Below are 16,442 nucleotides of genomic sequence, written 5' to 3'. Positions count from 1 at the left end.
ACTGGAGGGTGGGGGCTGGCTGGGTGGATACAAGAACCCAGGAGCGGGCGGGGAGGGCGGGGCAGCGAGACCCCACACTCGGACTCCGCCACGGGCCTGGGCTCCCTGGGTCCCGGACCTCTTCCCTCCCTCGAGCCCTCATCCCCAGGGCCCCCGGCGTTTGGCGAGGCCCAGCTAGGGCAGCGGGCTCGGGCTGGTGATGTTCTCTGGGGGCGCTGGGGCCTCCGGGGTGGCTTTGCACCAGGTGGGGCGGACGGGAATGAAAGGCGGGGGGGTTGGGGGGGCTGGCTGCGCTCGCCCTGGGACTGGGGAGGAGGCGCTGAGAACCCGGCGGGGTGTGGGGGGGGGGGGCCCAGAAGGAAAGGCCGGCCGGATGCCCCACGCTCGCTTCCACCCTCTTCCCAGTGAGCGGCCCGACGTGGTGCGGTGCGGTGCGATGCGGTGCGGTGCGGTGCGGGATGGAAGCGGAGGCGGGCGTGGGGCCAAGCCGGGAGCAGCGTGCAAGAGTCCCGGGATCGGTGAAGGCCGGGGCTTGCGCCACAGCGCCTTGCCAGGGTCCTCTTGCGCCGCCTCCGCCACCCGCCCGGGGCCCGCGGCGGAGGGCGGCGGCAGCCAGGCAGGCAGGCAGGCAGGTAGGCAGGCAGGCGCGTGCATGGGTGAAGCGCGGCACCCGCTGGGCTTGGGACGCGTGGAGCAGGCTCTTGAGGCGCCCAGCGGCAGCCGCCGGCGTCTACGGCCATACCACCCTGAACGCGCCCGATCTCGTCTGATCTCGGAAGCTAAGCAGGGTCGGGCCTGGTTAGTACTTGGATGGGAGACCGCCTGGGAATACCGGGTGTTGTAGGCTTTTGCCTTTTGCCTTTTGCCTCTGGCCTCCTTGACCTCTCCTTTGGCGCCCGCCGCCCCTCCCCCCTCCCTCCGTGTGTCCCTCTCTCCCCGGGGAGCGCGTCTCCTGGGGCCAAACACACCCCGCCCACTGCTCCCTCAGCTCCTCCCGGGCCGGCAAAGCGGCCTGGCCTGGCCTAGCCTAGCCTGGCCCCGCCCCCCGAGCCCCGCCCCGCCCCCCGAGCCCGCACACCGCACACCCCACGGCACTTCACAAGGGGACCGCTCGCCGCTCCCCGCTCCCCACTGCCCGCACCAGGCTAAATCCCACTGCACCGGCTGGAAGCCACGCCCCAGCTTTGCACCTTTCCTGACACTGCACCCGCACGCACGGAGGGGTGGGGGGGTGCGGTGAGGGCGGGACCGGGGGCTGGCGCCTGGGGACTGGAGGGTGGGGGCTGGCTGGGTGGATACAAGAACCCAGGAGCGGGCGGGGAGGGCGGGGCAGCGAGACCCCACACTCGGACTCCGCCACGGGCCTGGGCTCCCTGGGTCCCGGACCTCTTCCCTCCCTCGAGCCCTCATCCCCAGGGCCCCCGGCGTTTGGCGAGGCCCAGCTAGGGCAGCGGGCTCGGGCTGGTGATGTTCTCTGGGGGCGCTGGGGCCTCCGGGGTGGCTTTGCACCAGGTGGGGCGGACGGGAATGAAAGGCGGGGGGGTTGGGGGGGCTGGCTGCGCTCGCCCTGGGACTGGGGAGGAGTCGCTGAGAACCCGGCGGGGTGTGGGGGGGGGGGGCCCAGAAGGAAAGGCCGGCCGGATGCCCCACGCTCGCTTCCACCCTCTTCCCAGTGAGCGGCCCGACGTGGTGCGGTGCGGTGCGATGCGGTGCGGTGCGGTGCGGGATGGAAGCGGAGGCGGGCGTGGGGCCAAGCCGGGAGCAGCGTGCAAGAGTCCCGGGATCGGTGAAGGCCGGGGCTTGCGCCACAGCGCCTTGCCAGGGTCCTCTTGCGCCGCCTCCGCCACCCGCCCGGGGCCCGCGGCGGAGGGCGGCGGCAGCCAGGCAGGCAGGCAGGCAGGTAGGCAGGCAGGCGCGTGCATGGGTGAAGCGCGGCACCCGCTGGGCTTGGGACGCGTGGAGCAGGCTCTTGAGGCGCCCAGCGGCAGCCGCCGGCGTCTACGGCCATACCACCCTGAACGCGCCCGATCTCGTCTGATCTCGGAAGCTAAGCAGGGTCGGGCCTGGTTAGTACTTGGATGGGAGACCGCCTGGGAATACCGGGTGCTGTAGGCTTTTGCCTTTTGCCTTTTGCCTCTGGCCTCCTTGACCTCTCCTTTGGCGCCCGCCGCCCCTCCCCCCTCCCTCCGTGTGTCCCTCTCTCCCCGGGGAGCGCGTCTCCTGGGGCCAAACACACCCCGCCCACTGCTCCCTCAGCTCCTCCCGGGCCGGCAAAGCGGCCTGGCCTGGCCTGGCCTGGCCTAGCCTAGCCTGGCCCCGCCCCCCGAGCCCCGCCCCGCCCCCCGAGCCCGCACACCGCACACCCCACGGCACTTCACAAGGGGACCGCTCGCCGCTCCCCGCTCCCCACTGCCCGCACCAGGCTAAATCCCACTGCACCGGCTGGAAGCCACGCCCCAGCTTTGCACCTTTCCTGACACTGCACCCGCACGCACGGAGGGGTGGGGGGGTGCGGTGAGGGCGGGACCGGGGGCTGGCGCCTGGGGACTGGAGGGTGGGGGCTGGCTGGGTGGATACAAGAACCCAGGAGCGGGCGGGGAGGGCGGGGCAGCGAGACCCCACACTCGGACTCCGCCACGGGCCTGGGCTCCCTGGGTCCCGGACCTCTTCCCTCCCTCGAGCCCTCATCCCCAGGGCCCCCGGCGTTTGGCGAGGCCCAGCTAGGGCAGCGGGCTCGGGCTGGTGATGTTCTCTGGGGGCGCTGGGGCCTCCGGGGTGGCTTTGCACCAGGTGGGGCGGACGGGAATGAAAGGCGGGGGGGTTGGGGGGGCTGGCTGCGCTCGCCCTGGGACTGGGGAGGAGGCGCTGAGAACCCGGCGGGGTGTGGGGGGGGGGGGCCCAGAAGGAAAGGCCGGCCGGATGCCCCACGCTCGCTTCCACCCTCTTCCCAGTGAGCGGCCCGACGTGGTGCGGTGCGGTGCGATGCGGTGCGGTGCGGTGCGGGATGGAAGCGGAGGCGGGCGTGGGGCCAAGCCGGGAGCAGCGTGCAAGAGTCCCGGGATCGGTGAAGGCCGGGGCTTGCGCCACAGCGCCTTGCCAGGGTCCTCTTGCGCCGCCTCCGCCACCCGCCCGGGGCCCGCGGCGGAGGGCGGCGGCAGCCAGGCAGGCAGGCAGGCAGGTAGGCAGGCAGGCGCGTGCATGGGTGAAGCGCGGCACCCGCTGGGCTTGGGACGCGTGGAGCAGGCTCTTGAGGCGCCCAGCGGCAGCCGCCGGCGTCTACGGCCATACCACCCTGAACGCGCCCGATCTCGTCTGATCTCGGAAGCTAAGCAGGGTCGGGCCTGGTTAGTACTTGGATGGGAGACCGCCTGGGAATACCGGGTGCTGTAGGCTTTTGCCTTTTGCCTTTTGCCTCTGGCCTCCTTGACCTCTCCTTTGGCGCCCGCCGCCCCTCCCCCCTCCCTCCGTGTGTCCCTCTCTCCCCGGGGAGCGCGTCTCCTGGGGCCAAACACACCCCGCCCACTGCTCCCTCAGCTCCTCCCGGGCCGGCAAAGCGGCCTGGCCTGGCCTGGCCTGGCCTAGCCTAGCCTGGCCCCGCCCCCCGAGCCCCGCCCCGCCCCCCGAGCCCGCACACCGCACACCCCACGGCACTTCACAAGGGGACCGCTCGCCGCTCCCCGCTCCCCACTGCCCGCACCAGGCTAAATCCCACTGCACCGGCTGGAAGCCACGCCCCAGCTTTGCACCTTTCCTGACACTGCACCCGCACGCACGGAGGGGTGGGGGGGTGCGGTGAGGGCGGGACCGGGGGCTGGCGCCTGGGGACTGGAGGGTGGGGGCTGGCTGGGTGGATACAAGAACCCAGGAGCGGGCGGGGAGGGCGGGGCAGCGAGACCCCACACTCGGACTCCGCCACGGGCCTGGGCTCCCTGGGTCCCGGACCTCTTCCCTCCCTCGAGCCCTCATCCCCAGGGCCCCCGGCGTTTGGCGAGGCCCAGCTAGGGCAGCGGGCTCGGGCTGGTGATGTTCTCTGGGGGCGCTGGGGCCTCCGGGGTGGCTTTGCACCAGGTGGGGCGGACGGGAATGAAAGGCGGGGGGGTTGGGGGGGCTGGCTGCGCTCGCCCTGGGACTGGGGAGGAGGCGCTGAGAACCCGGCGGGGTGTGGGGGGGGGGGGGCCCAGAAGGAAAGGCCGGCCGGATGCCCCACGCTCGCTTCCACCCTCTTCCCAGTGAGCGGCCCGACGTGGTGCGGTGCGGTGCGATGCGGTGCGGTGCGGTGCGGGATGGAAGCGGAGGCGGGCGTGGGGCCAAGCCGGGAGCAGCGTGCAAGAGTCCCGGGATCGGTGAAGGCCGGGGCTTGCGCCACAGCGCCTTGCCAGGGTCCTCTTGCGCCGCCTCCGCCACCCGCCCGGGGCCCGCGGCGGAGGGCGGCGGCAGCCAGGCAGGCAGGCAGGCAGGTAGGCAGGCAGGCGCGTGCATGGGTGAAGCGCGGCACCCGCTGGGCTTGGGACGCGTGGAGCAGGCTCTTGAGGCGCCCAGCGGCAGCCGCCGGCGTCTACGGCCATACCACCCTGAACGCGCCCGATCTCGTCTGATCTCGGAAGCTAAGCAGGGTCGGGCCTGGTTAGTACTTGGATGGGAGACCGCCTGGGAATACCGGGTGCTGTAGGCTTTTGCCTTTTGCCTTTTGCCTCTGGCCTCCTTGACCTCTCCTTTGGCGCCCGCCGCCCCTCCCCCCTCCCTCCGTGTGTCCCTCTCTCCCCGGGGAGCGCGTCTCCTGGGGCCAAACACACCCCGCCCACTGCTCCCTCAGCTCCTCCCGGGCCGGCAAAGCGGCCTGGCCTGGCCTAGCCTAGCCTGGCCCCGCCCCCCGAGCCCCGCCCCGCCCCCCGAGCCCGCACACCGCACACCCCACGGCACTTCACAAGGGGACCGCTCGCCGCTCCCCACTGCCCGCACCAGGCTAAATCCCACTGCACCGGCTGGAAGCCACGCCCCAGCTTTGCACCTTTCCTGACACTGCACCCGCACGCACGGAGGGGTGGGGGGGTGCGGTGAGGGCGGGACCGGGGGCTGGCGCCTGGGGACTGGAGGGTGGGGGCTGGCTGGGTGGATACAAGAACCCAGGAGCGGGCGGGGAGGGCGGGGCAGCGAGACCCCACACTCGGACTCCGCCACGGGCCTGGGCTCCCTGGGTCCCGGACCTCTTCCCTCCCTCGAGCCCTCATCCCCAGGGCCCCCGGCGTTTGGCGAGGCCCAGCTAGGGCAGCGGGCTCGGGCTGGTGATGTTCTCTGGGGGCGCTGGGGCCTCCGGGGTGGCTTTGCACCAGGTGGGGCGGACGGGAATGAAAGGCGGGGGGGTTGGGGGGGCTGGCTGCGCTCGCCCTGGGACTGGGGAGGAGGCGCTGAGAACCCGGCGGGGTGTGGGGGGGGGGGGCCCAGAAGGAAAGGCCGGCCGGATGCCCCACGCTCGCTTCCACCCTCTTCCCAGTGAGCGGCCCGACGTGGTGCGGTGCGGTGCGATGCGGTGCGGTGCGGTGCGGGATGGAAGCGGAGGCGGGCGTGGGGCCAAGCCGGGAGCAGCGTGCAAGAGTCCCGGGATCGGTGAAGGCCGGGGCTTGCGCCACAGCGCCTTGCCAGGGTCCTCTTGCGCCGCCTCCGCCACCCGCCCGGGGCCCGCGGCGGAGGGCGGCGGCAGCCAGGCAGGCAGGCAGGCAGGTAGGCAGGCAGGCGCGTGCATGGGTGAAGCGCGGCACCCGCTGGGCTTGGGACGCGTGGAGCAGGCTCTTGAGGCGCCCAGCGGCAGCCGCCGGCGTCTACGGCCATACCACCCTGAACGCGCCCGATCTCGTCTGATCTCGGAAGCTAAGCAGGGTCGGGCCTGGTTAGTACTTGGATGGGAGACCGCCTGGGAATACCGGGTGCTGTAGGCTTTTGCCTTTTGCCTTTTGCCTCTGGCCTCCTTGACCTCTCCTTTGGCGCCCGCCGCCCCTCCCCCCTCCCTCCGTGTGTCCCTCTCTCCCCGGGGAGCGCGTCTCCTGGGGCCAAACACACCCCGCCCACTGCTCCCTCAGCTCCTCCCGGGCCGGCAAAGCGGCCTGGCCTGGCCTAGCCTAGCCTGGCCCCGCCCCCCGAGCCCCGCCCCGCCCCCCGAGCCCGCACACCGCACACCCCACGGCACTTCACAAGGGGACCGCTTGCCGCTCCCCGCTCCCCACTGCCCGCACCAGGCTAAATCCCACTGCACCGGCTGGAAGCCACGCCCCAGCTTTGCACCTTTCCTGACACTGCACCCGCACGCACGGAGGGGTGGGGGGGTGCGGTGAGGGCGGGACCGGGGGCTGGCGCCTGGGGACTGGAGGGTGGGGGCTGGCTGGGTGGATACAAGAACCCAGGAGCGGGCGGGGAGGGCGGGGCAGCGAGACCCCACACTCGGACTCCGCCACGGGCCTGGGCTCCCTGGGTCCCGGACCTCTTCCCTCCCTCGAGCCCTCATCCCCAGGGCCCCCGGCGTTTGGCGAGGCCCAGCTAGGGCAGCGGGCTCGGGCTGGTGATGTTCTCTGGGGGCGCTGGGGCCTCCGGGGTGGCTTTGCACCAGGTGGGGCGGACGGGAATGAAAGGCGGGGGGGTTGGGGGGGCTGGCTGCGCTCGCCCTGGGACTGGGGAGGAGGCGCTGAGAACCCGGCGGGGTGTGGGGGGGGGGGGCCCAGAAGGAAAGGCCGGCCGGATGCCCCACGCTCGCTTCCACCCTCTTCCCAGTGAGCGGCCCGACGTGGTGCGGTGCGGTGCGATGCGGTGCGGTGCGGTGCGGGATGGAAGCGGAGGCGGGCGTGGGGCCAAGCCGGGAGCAGCGTGCAAGAGTCCCGGGATCGGTGAAGGCCGGGGCTTGCGCCACAGCGCCTTGCCAGGGTCCTCTTGCGCCGCCTCCGCCACCCGCCCGGGGCCCGCGGCGGAGGGCGGCGGCAGCCAGGCAGGCAGGCAGGCAGGCAGGTAGGCAGGCAGGCGCGTGCATGGGTGAAGCGCGGCACCCGCTGGGCTTGGGACGCGTGGAGCAGGCTCTTGAGGCGCCCAGCGGCAGCCGCCGGCGTCTACGGCCATACCACCCTGAACGCGCCCGATCTCGTCTGATCTCGGAAGCTAAGCAGGGTCGGGCCTGGTTAGTACTTGGATGGGAGACCGCCTGGGAATACCGGGTGCTGTAGGCTTTTGCCTTTTGCCTTTTGCCTCTGGCCTCCTTGACCTCTCCTTTGGCGCCCGCCGCCCCTCCCCCCTCCCTCCGTGTGTCCCTCTCTCCCCGGGGAGCGCGTCTCCTGGGGCCAAACACACCCCGCCCACTGCTCCCTCAGCTCCTCCCGGGCCGGCAAAGCGGCCTGGCCTGGCCTGGCCTGGCCTGGCCTAGCCTAGCCTGGCCCCGCCCCGCTTCGCCCCGCCCCGCCCCGCCCCGCCCCGCCCCCCGAGCCCGCACACCGCACACCCCACGGCACTTCACAAGGGGTCCGCTCGCCGCTCCCCGCTCCCCACTGCCCGCACCAGGCTAAATCCCACTGCACCGGCTGGAAGCCACGCCCCAGCTTTGCACCTTTCCTGACACTGCACCCGCACGCACGGAGGGGTGGGGGGGTGCGGTGAGGGCGGGACCGGGGGCTGGCGCCTGGGGACTGGAGGGTGGGGGCTGGCTGGGTGGATACAAGAACCCAGGAGCGGGCGGGGAGGGCGGGGCAGCGAGACCCCACACTCGGACTCCGCCACGGGCCTGGGCTCCCTGGGTCCCGGACCTCTTCCCTCCCTCGAGCCCTCATCCCCAGGGCCCCCGGCGTTTGGCGAGGCCCAGCTAGGGCAGCGGGCTCGGGCTGGTGATGTTCTCTGGGGGCGCTGGGGCCTCCGGGGTGGCTTTGCACCAGGTGGGGCGGACGGGAATGAAAGGCGGGGGGGTTGGGGGGGCTGGCTGCGCTCGCCCTGGGACTGGGGAGGAGGCGCTGAGAACCCGGCGGGGTGTGGGGGGGGGGGGCCCAGAAGGAAAGGCCGGCCGGATGCCCCACGCTCGCTTCCACCCTCTTCCCAGTGAGCGGCCCGACGTGGTGCGGTGCGGTGCGATGCGGTGCGGTGCGGTGCGGGATGGAAGCGGAGGCGGGCGTGGGGCCAAGCCGGGAGCAGCGTGCAAGAGTCCCGGGATCGGTGAAGGCCGGGGCTTGCGCCACAGCGCCTTGCCAGGGTCCTCTTGCGCCGCCTCCGCCACCCGCCCGGGGCCCGCGGCGGAGGGCGGCGGCAGCCAGGCAGGCAGGCAGGCAGGTAGGCAGGCAGGCGCGTGCATGGGTGAAGCGCGGCACCCGCTGGGCTTGGGACGCGTGGAGCAGGCTCTTGAGGCGCCCAGCGGCAGCCGCCGGCGTCTACGGCCATACCACCCTGAACGCGCCCGATCTCGTCTGATCTCGGAAGCTAAGCAGGGTCGGGCCTGGTTAGTACTTGGATGGGAGACCGCCTGGGAATACCGGGTGTTGTAGGCTTTTGCCTTTTGCCTTTTGCCTCTGGCCTCCTTGACCTCTCCTTTGGCGCCCGCCGCCCCTCCCCCCTCCCTCCGTGTGTCCCTCTCTCCCCGGGGAGCGCGTCTCCTGGGGCCAAACACACCCCGCCCACTGCTCCCTCAGCTCCTCCCGGGCCGGCAAAGCGGCCTGGCCTGGCCTAGCCTAGCCTGGCCCCGCCCCCCGAGCCCCGCCCCGCCCCCCGAGCCCGCACACCGCACACCCCACGGCACTTCACAAGGGGACCGCTCGCCGCTCCCCGCTCCCCACTGCCCGCACCAGGCTAAATCCCACTGCACCGGCTGGAAGCCACGCCCCAGCTTTGCACCTTTCCTGACACTGCACCCGCACGCACGGAGGGGTGGGGGGGTGCGGTGAGGGCGGGACCGGGGGCTGGCGCCTGGGGACTGGAGGGTGGGGGCTGGCTGGGTGGATACAAGAACCCAGGAGCGGGCGGGGAGGGCGGGGCAGCGAGACCCCACACTCGGACTCCGCCACGGGCCTGGGCTCCCTGGGTCCCGGACCTCTTCCCTCCCTCGAGCCCTCATCCCCAGGGCCCCCGGCGTTTGGCGAGGCCCAGCTAGGGCAGCGGGCTCGGGCTGGTGATGTTCTCTGGGGGCGCTGGGGCCTCCGGGGTGGCTTTGCACCAGGTGGGGCGGACGGGAATGAAAGGCGGGGGGGTTGGGGGGGCTGGCTGCGCTCGCCCTGGGACTGGGGAGGAGTCGCTGAGAACCCGGCGGGGTGTGGGGGGGGGGGGCCCAGAAGGAAAGGCCGGCCGGATGCCCCACGCTCGCTTCCACCCTCTTCCCAGTGAGCGGCCCGACGTGGTGCGGTGCGGTGCGATGCGGTGCGGTGCGGTGCGGGATGGAAGCGGAGGCGGGCGTGGGGCCAAGCCGGGAGCAGCGTGCAAGAGTCCCGGGATCGGTGAAGGCCGGGGCTTGCGCCACAGCGCCTTGCCAGGGTCCTCTTGCGCCGCCTCCGCCACCCGCCCGGGGCCCGCGGCGGAGGGCGGCGGCAGCCAGGCAGGCAGGCAGGCAGGTAGGCAGGCAGGCGCGTGCATGGGTGAAGCGCGGCACCCGCTGGGCTTGGGACGCGTGGAGCAGGCTCTTGAGGCGCCCAGCGGCAGCCGCCGGCGTCTACGGCCATACCACCCTGAACGCGCCCGATCTCGTCTGATCTCGGAAGCTAAGCAGGGTCGGGCCTGGTTAGTACTTGGATGGGAGACCGCCTGGGAATACCGGGTGCTGTAGGCTTTTGCCTTTTGCCTTTTGCCTCTGGCCTCCTTGACCTCTCCTTTGGCGCCCGCCGCCCCTCCCCCCTCCCTCCGTGTGTCCCTCTCTCCCCGGGGAGCGCGTCTCCTGGGGCCAAACACACCCCGCCCACTGCTCCCTCAGCTCCTCCCGGGCCGGCAAAGCGGCCTGGCCTGGCCTGGCCTGGCCTAGCCTAGCCTGGCCCCGCCCCCCGAGCCCCGCCCCGCCCCCCGAGCCCGCACACCGCACACCCCACGGCACTTCACAAGGGGACCGCTCGCCGCTCCCCGCTCCCCACTGCCCGCACCAGGCTAAATCCCACTGCACCGGCTGGAAGCCACGCCCCAGCTTTGCACCTTTCCTGACACTGCACCCGCACGCACGGAGGGGTGGGGGGGTGCGGTGAGGGCGGGACCGGGGGCTGGCGCCTGGGGACTGGAGGGTGGGGGCTGGCTGGGTGGATACAAGAACCCAGGAGCGGGCGGGGAGGGCGGGGCAGCGAGACCCCACACTCGGACTCCGCCACGGGCCTGGGCTCCCTGGGTCCCGGACCTCTTCCCTCCCTCGAGCCCTCATCCCCAGGGCCCCCGGCGTTTGGCGAGGCCCAGCTAGGGCAGCGGGCTCGGGCTGGTGATGTTCTCTGGGGGCGCTGGGGCCTCCGGGGTGGCTTTGCACCAGGTGGGGCGGACGGGAATGAAAGGCGGGGGGGTTGGGGGGGCTGGCTGCGCTCGCCCTGGGACTGGGGAGGAGGCGCTGAGAACCCGGCGGGGTGTGGGGGGGGGGGGCCCAGAAGGAAAGGCCGGCCGGATGCCCCACGCTCGCTTCCACCCTCTTCCCAGTGAGCGGCCCGACGTGGTGCGGTGCGGTGCGATGCGGTGCGGTGCGGTGCGGGATGGAAGCGGAGGCGGGCGTGGGGCCAAGCCGGGAGCAGCGTGCAAGAGTCCCGGGATCGGTGAAGGCCGGGGCTTGCGCCACAGCGCCTTGCCAGGGTCCTCTTGCGCCGCCTCCGCCACCCGCCCGGGGCCCGCGGCGGAGGGCGGCGGCAGCCAGGCAGGCAGGCAGGCAGGTAGGCAGGCAGGCGCGTGCATGGGTGAAGCGCGGCACCCGCTGGGCTTGGGACGCGTGGAGCAGGCTCTTGAGGCGCCCAGCGGCAGCCGCCGGCGTCTACGGCCATACCACCCTGAACGCGCCCGATCTCGTCTGATCTCGGAAGCTAAGCAGGGTCGGGCCTGGTTAGTACTTGGATGGGAGACCGCCTGGGAATACCGGGTGCTGTAGGCTTTTGCCTTTTGCCTTTTGCCTCTGGCCTCCTTGACCTCTCCTTTGGCGCCCGCCGCCCCTCCCCCCTCCCTCCGTGTGTCCCTCTCTCCCCGGGGAGCGCGTCTCCTGGGGCCAAACACACCCCGCCCACTGCTCCCTCAGCTCCTCCCGGGCCGGCAAAGCGGCCTGGCCTGGCCTAGCCTAGCCTGGCCCCGCCCCCCGAGCCCCGCCCCGCCCCCCGAGCCCGCACACCGCACACCCCACGGCACTTCACAAGGGGACCGCTCGCCGCTCCCCACTGCCCGCACCAGGCTAAATCCCACTGCACCGGCTGGAAGCCACGCCCCAGCTTTGCACCTTTCCTGACACTGCACCCGCACGCACGGAGGGGTGGGGGGGTGCGGTGAGGGCGGGACCGGGGGCTGGCGCCTGGGGACTGGAGGGTGGGGGCTGGCTGGGTGGATACAAGAACCCAGGAGCGGGCGGGGAGGGCGGGGCAGCGAGACCCCACACTCGGACTCCGCCACGGGCCTGGGCTCCCTGGGTCCCGGACCTCTTCCCTCCCTCGAGCCCTCATCCCCAGGGCCCCCGGCGTTTGGCGAGGCCCAGCTAGGGCAGCGGGCTCGGGCTGGTGATGTTCTCTGGGGGCGCTGGGGCCTCCGGGGTGGCTTTGCACCAGGTGGGGCGGACGGGAATGAAAGGCGGGGGGGTTGGGGGGGCTGGCTGCGCTCGCCCTGGGACTGGGGAGGAGGCGCTGAGAACCCGGCGGGGTGTGGGGGGGGGGGGCCCAGAAGGAAAGGCCGGCCGGATGCCCCACGCTCGCTTCCACCCTCTTCCCAGTGAGCGGCCCGACGTGGTGCGGTGCGGTGCGATGCGGTGCGGTGCGGTGCGGGATGGAAGCGGAGGCGGGCGTGGGGCCAAGCCGGGAGCAGCGTGCAAGAGTCCCGGGATCGGTGAAGGCCGGGGCTTGCGCCACAGCGCCTTGCCAGGGTCCTCTTGCGCCGCCTCCGCCACCCGCCCGGGGCCCGCGGCGGAGGGCGGCGGCAGCCAGGCAGGCAGGCAGGCAGGTAGGCAGGCAGGCGCGTGCATGGGTGAAGCGCGGCACCCGCTGGGCTTGGGACGCGTGGAGCAGGCTCTTGAGGCGCCCAGCGGCAGCCGCCGGCGTCTACGGCCATACCACCCTGAACGCGCCCGATCTCGTCTGATCTCGGAAGCTAAGCAGGGTCGGGCCTGGTTAGTACTTGGATGGGAGACCGCCTGGGAATACCGGGTGCTGTAGGCTTTTGCCTTTTGCCTTTTGCCTCTGGCCTCCTTGACCTCTCCTTTGGCGCCCGCCGCCCCTCCCCCCTCCCTCCGTGTGTCCCTCTCTCCCCGGGGAGCGCGTCTCCTGGGGCCAAACACACCCCGCCCACTGCTCCCTCAGCTCCTCCCGGGCCGGCAAAGCGGCCTGGCCTGGCCTAGCCTAGCCTGGCCCCGCCCCCCGAGCCCCGCCCCGCCCCCCGAGCCCGCACACCGCACACCCCACGGCACTTCACAAGGGGACCGCTTGCCGCTCCCCGCTCCCCACTGCCCGCACCAGGCTAAATCCCACTGCACCGGCTGGAAGCCACGCCCCAGCTTTGCACCTTTCCTGACACTGCACCCGCACGCACGGAGGGGTGGGGGGGTGCGGTGAGGGCGGGACCGGGGGCTGGCGCCTGGGGACTGGAGGGTGGGGGCTGGCTGGGTGGATACAAGAACCCAGGAGCGGGCGGGGAGGGCGGGGCAGCGAGACCCCACACTCGGACTCCGCCACGGGCCTGGGCTCCCTGGGTCCCGGACCTCTTCCCTCCCTCGAGCCCTCATCCCCAGGGCCCCCGGCGTTTGGCGAGGCCCAGCTAGGGCAGCGGGCTCGGGCTGGTGATGTTCTCTGGGGGCGCTGGGGCCTCCGGGGTGGCTTTGCACCAGGTGGGGCGGACGGGAATGAAAGGCGGGGGGGTTGGGGGGGCTGGCTGCGCTCGCCCTGGGACTGGGGAGGAGGCGCTGAGAACCCGGCGGGGTGTGGGGGGGGGGGCCCAGAAGGAAAGGCCGGCCGGATGCCCCACGCTCGCTTCCACCCTCTTCCCAGTGAGCGGCCCGACGTGGTGCGGTGCGGTGCGATGCGGTGCGGTGCGGTGCGGGATGGAAGCGGAGGCGGGCGTGGGGCCAAGCCGGGAGCAGCGTGCAAGAGTCCCGGGATCGGTGAAGGCCGGGGCTTGCGCCACAGCGCCTTGCCAGGGTCCTCTTGCGCCGCCTCCGCCACCCGCCCGGGGCCCGCGGCGGAGGGCGGCGGCAGCCAGGCAGGCAGGCAGGCAGGCAGGTAGGCAGGCAGGCGCGTGCATGGGTGAAGCGCGGCACCCGCTGGGCTTGGGACGCGTGGAGCAGGCTCTTGAGGCGCCCAGCGGCAGCCGCCGGCGTCTACGGCCATACCACCCTGAACGCGCCCGATCTCGTCTGATCTCGGAAGCTAAGCAGGGTCGGGCCTGGTTAGTACTTGGATGGGAGACCGCCTGGGAATACCGGGTGCTGTAGGCTTTTGCCTTTTGCCTTTTGCCTCTGGCCTCCTTGACCTCTCCTTTGGCGCCCGCCGCCCCTCCCCCCTCCCTCCGTGTGTCCCTCTCTCCCCGGGGAGCGCGTCTCCTGGGGCCAAACACACCCCGCCCACTGCTCCCTCAGCTCCTCCCGGGCCGGCAAAGCGGCCTGGCCTGGCCTGGCCTGGCCTGGCCTAGCCTAGCCTGGCCCCGCCCCGCTTCGCCCCGCCCCGCCCCGCCCCGCCCCCCGAGCCCGCACACCGCACACCCCACGGCACTTCACAAGGGGTCCGCTCGCCGCTCCCCGCTCCCCACTGCCCGCACCAGGCTAAATCCCACTGCACCGGCTGGAAGCCACGCCCCAGCTTTGCACCTTTCCTGACACTGCACCCGCACGCACGGAGGGGTGGGGGGGTGCGGTGAGGGCGGGACCGGGGGCTGGCGCCTGGGGACTGGAGGGTGGGGGCTGGCTGGGTGGATACAAGAACCCAGGAGCGGGCGGGGAGGGCGGGGCAGCGAGACCCCACACTCGGACTCCGCCACGGGCCTGGGCTCCCTGGGTCCCGGACCTCTTCCCTCCCTCGAGCCCTCATCCCCAGGGCCCCCGGCGTTTGGCGAGGCCCAGCTAGGGCAGCGGGCTCGGGCTGGTGATGTTCTCTGGGGGCGCTGGGGCCTCCGGGGTGGCTTTGCACCAGGTGGGGCGGACGGGAATGAAAGGCGGGGGGGTTGGGGGGGCTGGCTGCGCTCGCCCTGGGACTGGGGAGGAGGCGCTGAGAACCCGGCGGGGTGTGGGGGGGGGGGGGCCCAGAAGGAAAGGCCGGCCGGATGCCCCACGCTCGCTTCCACCCTCTTCCCAGTGAGCGGCCCGACGTGGTGCGGTGCGGTGCGATGCGGTGCGGTGCGGTGCGGGATGGAAGCGGAGGCGGGCGTGGGGCCAAGCCGGGAGCAGCGTGCAAGAGTCCCGGGATCGGTGAAGGCCGGGGCTTGCGCCACAGCGCCTTGCCAGGGTCCTCTTGCGCCGCCTCCGCCACCCGCCCGGGGCCCGCGGCGGAGGGCGGCGGCAGCCAGGCAGGCAGGCAGGCAGGCGCGTGCATGGGTGAAGCGCGGCACCCGCTGGGCTTGGGACGCGTGGAGCAGGCTCTTGAGGCGCCCAGCGGCAGCCGCCGGCGTCTACGGCCATACCACCCTGAACGCGCCCGATCTCGTCTGATCTCGGAAGCTAAGCAGGGTCGGGCCTGGTTAGTACTTGGATGGGAGACCGCCTGGGAATACCGGGTGCTGTAGGCTTTTGCCTTTTGCCTTTTGCCTCTGGCCTCCTTGACCTCTCCTTTGGCGCCCGCCGCCCCTCCCCCCTCCCTCCGTGTGTCCCTCTCTCCCCGGGGAGCGCGTCTCCTGGGGCCAAACACACCCCGCCCACTGCTCCCTCAGCTCCTCCCGGGCCGGCAAAGCGGCCTGGCCTGGCCTGGCCTGGCCTGGCCTAGCCTAGCCTGGCCCCGCCCCGCTTCGCCCCGCCCCGCCCCGCCCCGCCCCGCCCCCCGAGCCCGCACACCGCACACCCCACGGCACTTCACAAGGGGTCCGCTCGCCGCTCCCCGCTCCCCACTGCCCGCACCAGGCTAAATCCCACTGCACCGGCTGGAAGCCACGCCCCAGCTTTGCACCTTTCCTGACACTGCACCCGCACGCACGGAGGGGTGGGGGGGTGCGGTGAGGGCGGGACCGGGGGCTGGCGCCTGGGGACTGGAGGGTGGGGGCTGGCTGGGTGGATACAAGAACCCAGGAGCGGGCGGGGAGGGCGGGGCAGCGAGACCCCACACTCGGACTCCGCCACGGGCCTGGGCTCCCTGGGTCCCGGACCTCTTCCCTCCCTCGAGCCCTCATCCCCAGGGCCCCCGGCGTTTGGCGAGGCCCAGCTAGGGCAGCGGGCTCGGGCTGGTGATGTTCTCTGGGGGCGCTGGGGCCTCCGGGGTGGCTTTGCACCAGGTGGGGCGGACGGGAATGAAAGGCGGGGGGGTTGGGGGGGCTGGCTGCGCTCGCCCTGGGACTGGGGAGGAGGCGCTGAGAACCCGGCGGGGTGTGGGGGGGGGGGGCCCAGAAGGAAAGGCCGGCCGGATGCCCCACGCTCGCTTCCACCCTCTTCCCAGTGAGCGGCCCGACGTGGTGCGGTGCGGTGCGATGCGGTGCGGTGCGGTGCGGGATGGAAGCGGAGGCGGGCGTGGGGCCAAGCCGGGAGCAGCGTGCAAGAGTCCCGGGATCGGTGAAGGCCGGGGCTTGCGCCACAGCGCCTTGCCAGGGTCCTCTTGCGCCGCCTCCGCCACCCGCCCGGGGCCCGCGGCGGAGGGCGGCGGCAGCCAGGCAGGCAGGCAGGCAGGCAGGTAGGCAGGCAGGCGCGTGCATGGGTGAAGCGCGGCACCCGCTGGGCTTGGGACGCGTGGAGCAGGCTCTTGAGGCGCCCAGCGGCAGCCGCCGGCGTCTACGGCCATACCACCCTGAACGCGCCCGATCTCGTCTGATCTCGGAAGCTAAGCAGGGTCGGGCCTGGTTAGTACTTGGATGGGAGACCGCCTGGGAATACCGGGTGCTGTAGGCTTTTGCCTTTTGCCTTTTGCCTCTGGCCTCCTTGACCTCTCCTTTGGCGCCCGCCGCCCCTCCCCCCTCCCTCCGTGTGTCCCTCTCTCCCCGGGGAGCGCGTCTCCTGGGGCCAAACACACCCCGCCCACTGCTCCCTCAGCTCCTCCCGGGCCGGCAAAGCGGCCTGGCCTGGCCTGGCCTGGCCTGGCCTAGCCTAGCCTGGCCCCGCCCCGCTTCGCCCCGCCCCGCCCCGCCCCGCCCCGCCCCCCGAGCCCGCACACCGCACACCCCAC

The 16,442-nt window shown here is 73.0% G+C and overlaps 13 non-coding genes across 13 annotated transcripts; all 13 read left to right on the top strand.

Annotated features, from left to right (window-relative positions):
* The first annotated feature begins 728 nt into the window (after nucleotides 1–728).
* Nucleotides 729–847, top strand: LOC125159988 (5S ribosomal RNA). Its single transcript, XR_007150048.1, has one exon. It is a non-coding gene; the product is annotated as a 5S ribosomal RNA (ribosomal RNA).
* A 1,149-nt stretch (nucleotides 848–1,996) lies between these two features.
* LOC125159968 (5S ribosomal RNA) lies at nucleotides 1,997–2,115 on the top strand. The gene has a single exon (XR_007150029.1). It is a non-coding gene; the product is annotated as a 5S ribosomal RNA (ribosomal RNA).
* Nucleotides 2,116–3,274: 1,159 nt separating this feature from the next.
* LOC125159967 (5S ribosomal RNA) lies at nucleotides 3,275–3,393 on the top strand. Its single transcript, XR_007150028.1, has one exon. It is a non-coding gene; the product is annotated as a 5S ribosomal RNA (ribosomal RNA).
* A 1,160-nt stretch (nucleotides 3,394–4,553) lies between these two features.
* On the top strand, nucleotides 4,554–4,672 carry LOC125159966 (5S ribosomal RNA). Its single transcript, XR_007150027.1, has one exon. It is a non-coding gene; the product is annotated as a 5S ribosomal RNA (ribosomal RNA).
* Nucleotides 4,673–5,814: 1,142 nt separating this feature from the next.
* On the top strand, nucleotides 5,815–5,933 carry LOC125159965 (5S ribosomal RNA). The gene has a single exon (XR_007150026.1). It is a non-coding gene; the product is annotated as a 5S ribosomal RNA (ribosomal RNA).
* A 1,153-nt stretch (nucleotides 5,934–7,086) lies between these two features.
* Nucleotides 7,087–7,205, top strand: LOC125159964 (5S ribosomal RNA). Its single transcript, XR_007150025.1, has one exon. It is a non-coding gene; the product is annotated as a 5S ribosomal RNA (ribosomal RNA).
* Nucleotides 7,206–8,385: 1,180 nt separating this feature from the next.
* On the top strand, nucleotides 8,386–8,504 carry LOC125159987 (5S ribosomal RNA). The gene has a single exon (XR_007150047.1). It is a non-coding gene; the product is annotated as a 5S ribosomal RNA (ribosomal RNA).
* Nucleotides 8,505–9,653: 1,149 nt separating this feature from the next.
* On the top strand, nucleotides 9,654–9,772 carry LOC125159963 (5S ribosomal RNA). The gene has a single exon (XR_007150024.1). It is a non-coding gene; the product is annotated as a 5S ribosomal RNA (ribosomal RNA).
* A 1,159-nt stretch (nucleotides 9,773–10,931) lies between these two features.
* On the top strand, nucleotides 10,932–11,050 carry LOC125159961 (5S ribosomal RNA). Its single transcript, XR_007150022.1, has one exon. It is a non-coding gene; the product is annotated as a 5S ribosomal RNA (ribosomal RNA).
* A 1,142-nt stretch (nucleotides 11,051–12,192) lies between these two features.
* On the top strand, nucleotides 12,193–12,311 carry LOC125159960 (5S ribosomal RNA). The gene has a single exon (XR_007150021.1). It is a non-coding gene; the product is annotated as a 5S ribosomal RNA (ribosomal RNA).
* Nucleotides 12,312–13,463: 1,152 nt separating this feature from the next.
* On the top strand, nucleotides 13,464–13,582 carry LOC125159958 (5S ribosomal RNA). Its single transcript, XR_007150020.1, has one exon. It is a non-coding gene; the product is annotated as a 5S ribosomal RNA (ribosomal RNA).
* A 1,164-nt stretch (nucleotides 13,583–14,746) lies between these two features.
* On the top strand, nucleotides 14,747–14,865 carry LOC125159957 (5S ribosomal RNA). The gene has a single exon (XR_007150019.1). It is a non-coding gene; the product is annotated as a 5S ribosomal RNA (ribosomal RNA).
* A 1,184-nt stretch (nucleotides 14,866–16,049) lies between these two features.
* On the top strand, nucleotides 16,050–16,168 carry LOC125159956 (5S ribosomal RNA). Its single transcript, XR_007150018.1, has one exon. It is a non-coding gene; the product is annotated as a 5S ribosomal RNA (ribosomal RNA).
* The last annotated feature ends 274 nt before the right edge of the window (nucleotides 16,169–16,442 follow it).

Source organism: Prionailurus viverrinus, unplaced genomic scaffold (assembly GCF_022837055.1).
Source record: "Prionailurus viverrinus isolate Anna unplaced genomic scaffold, UM_Priviv_1.0 scaffold_90, whole genome shotgun sequence".
Classification (NCBI taxonomy): domain Eukaryota; kingdom Metazoa; phylum Chordata; class Mammalia; order Carnivora; family Felidae; genus Prionailurus; species Prionailurus viverrinus.
Note: the sequence above shows the minus strand (reverse complement) of the source record. Positions and strands in the feature narration are given on the sequence as shown.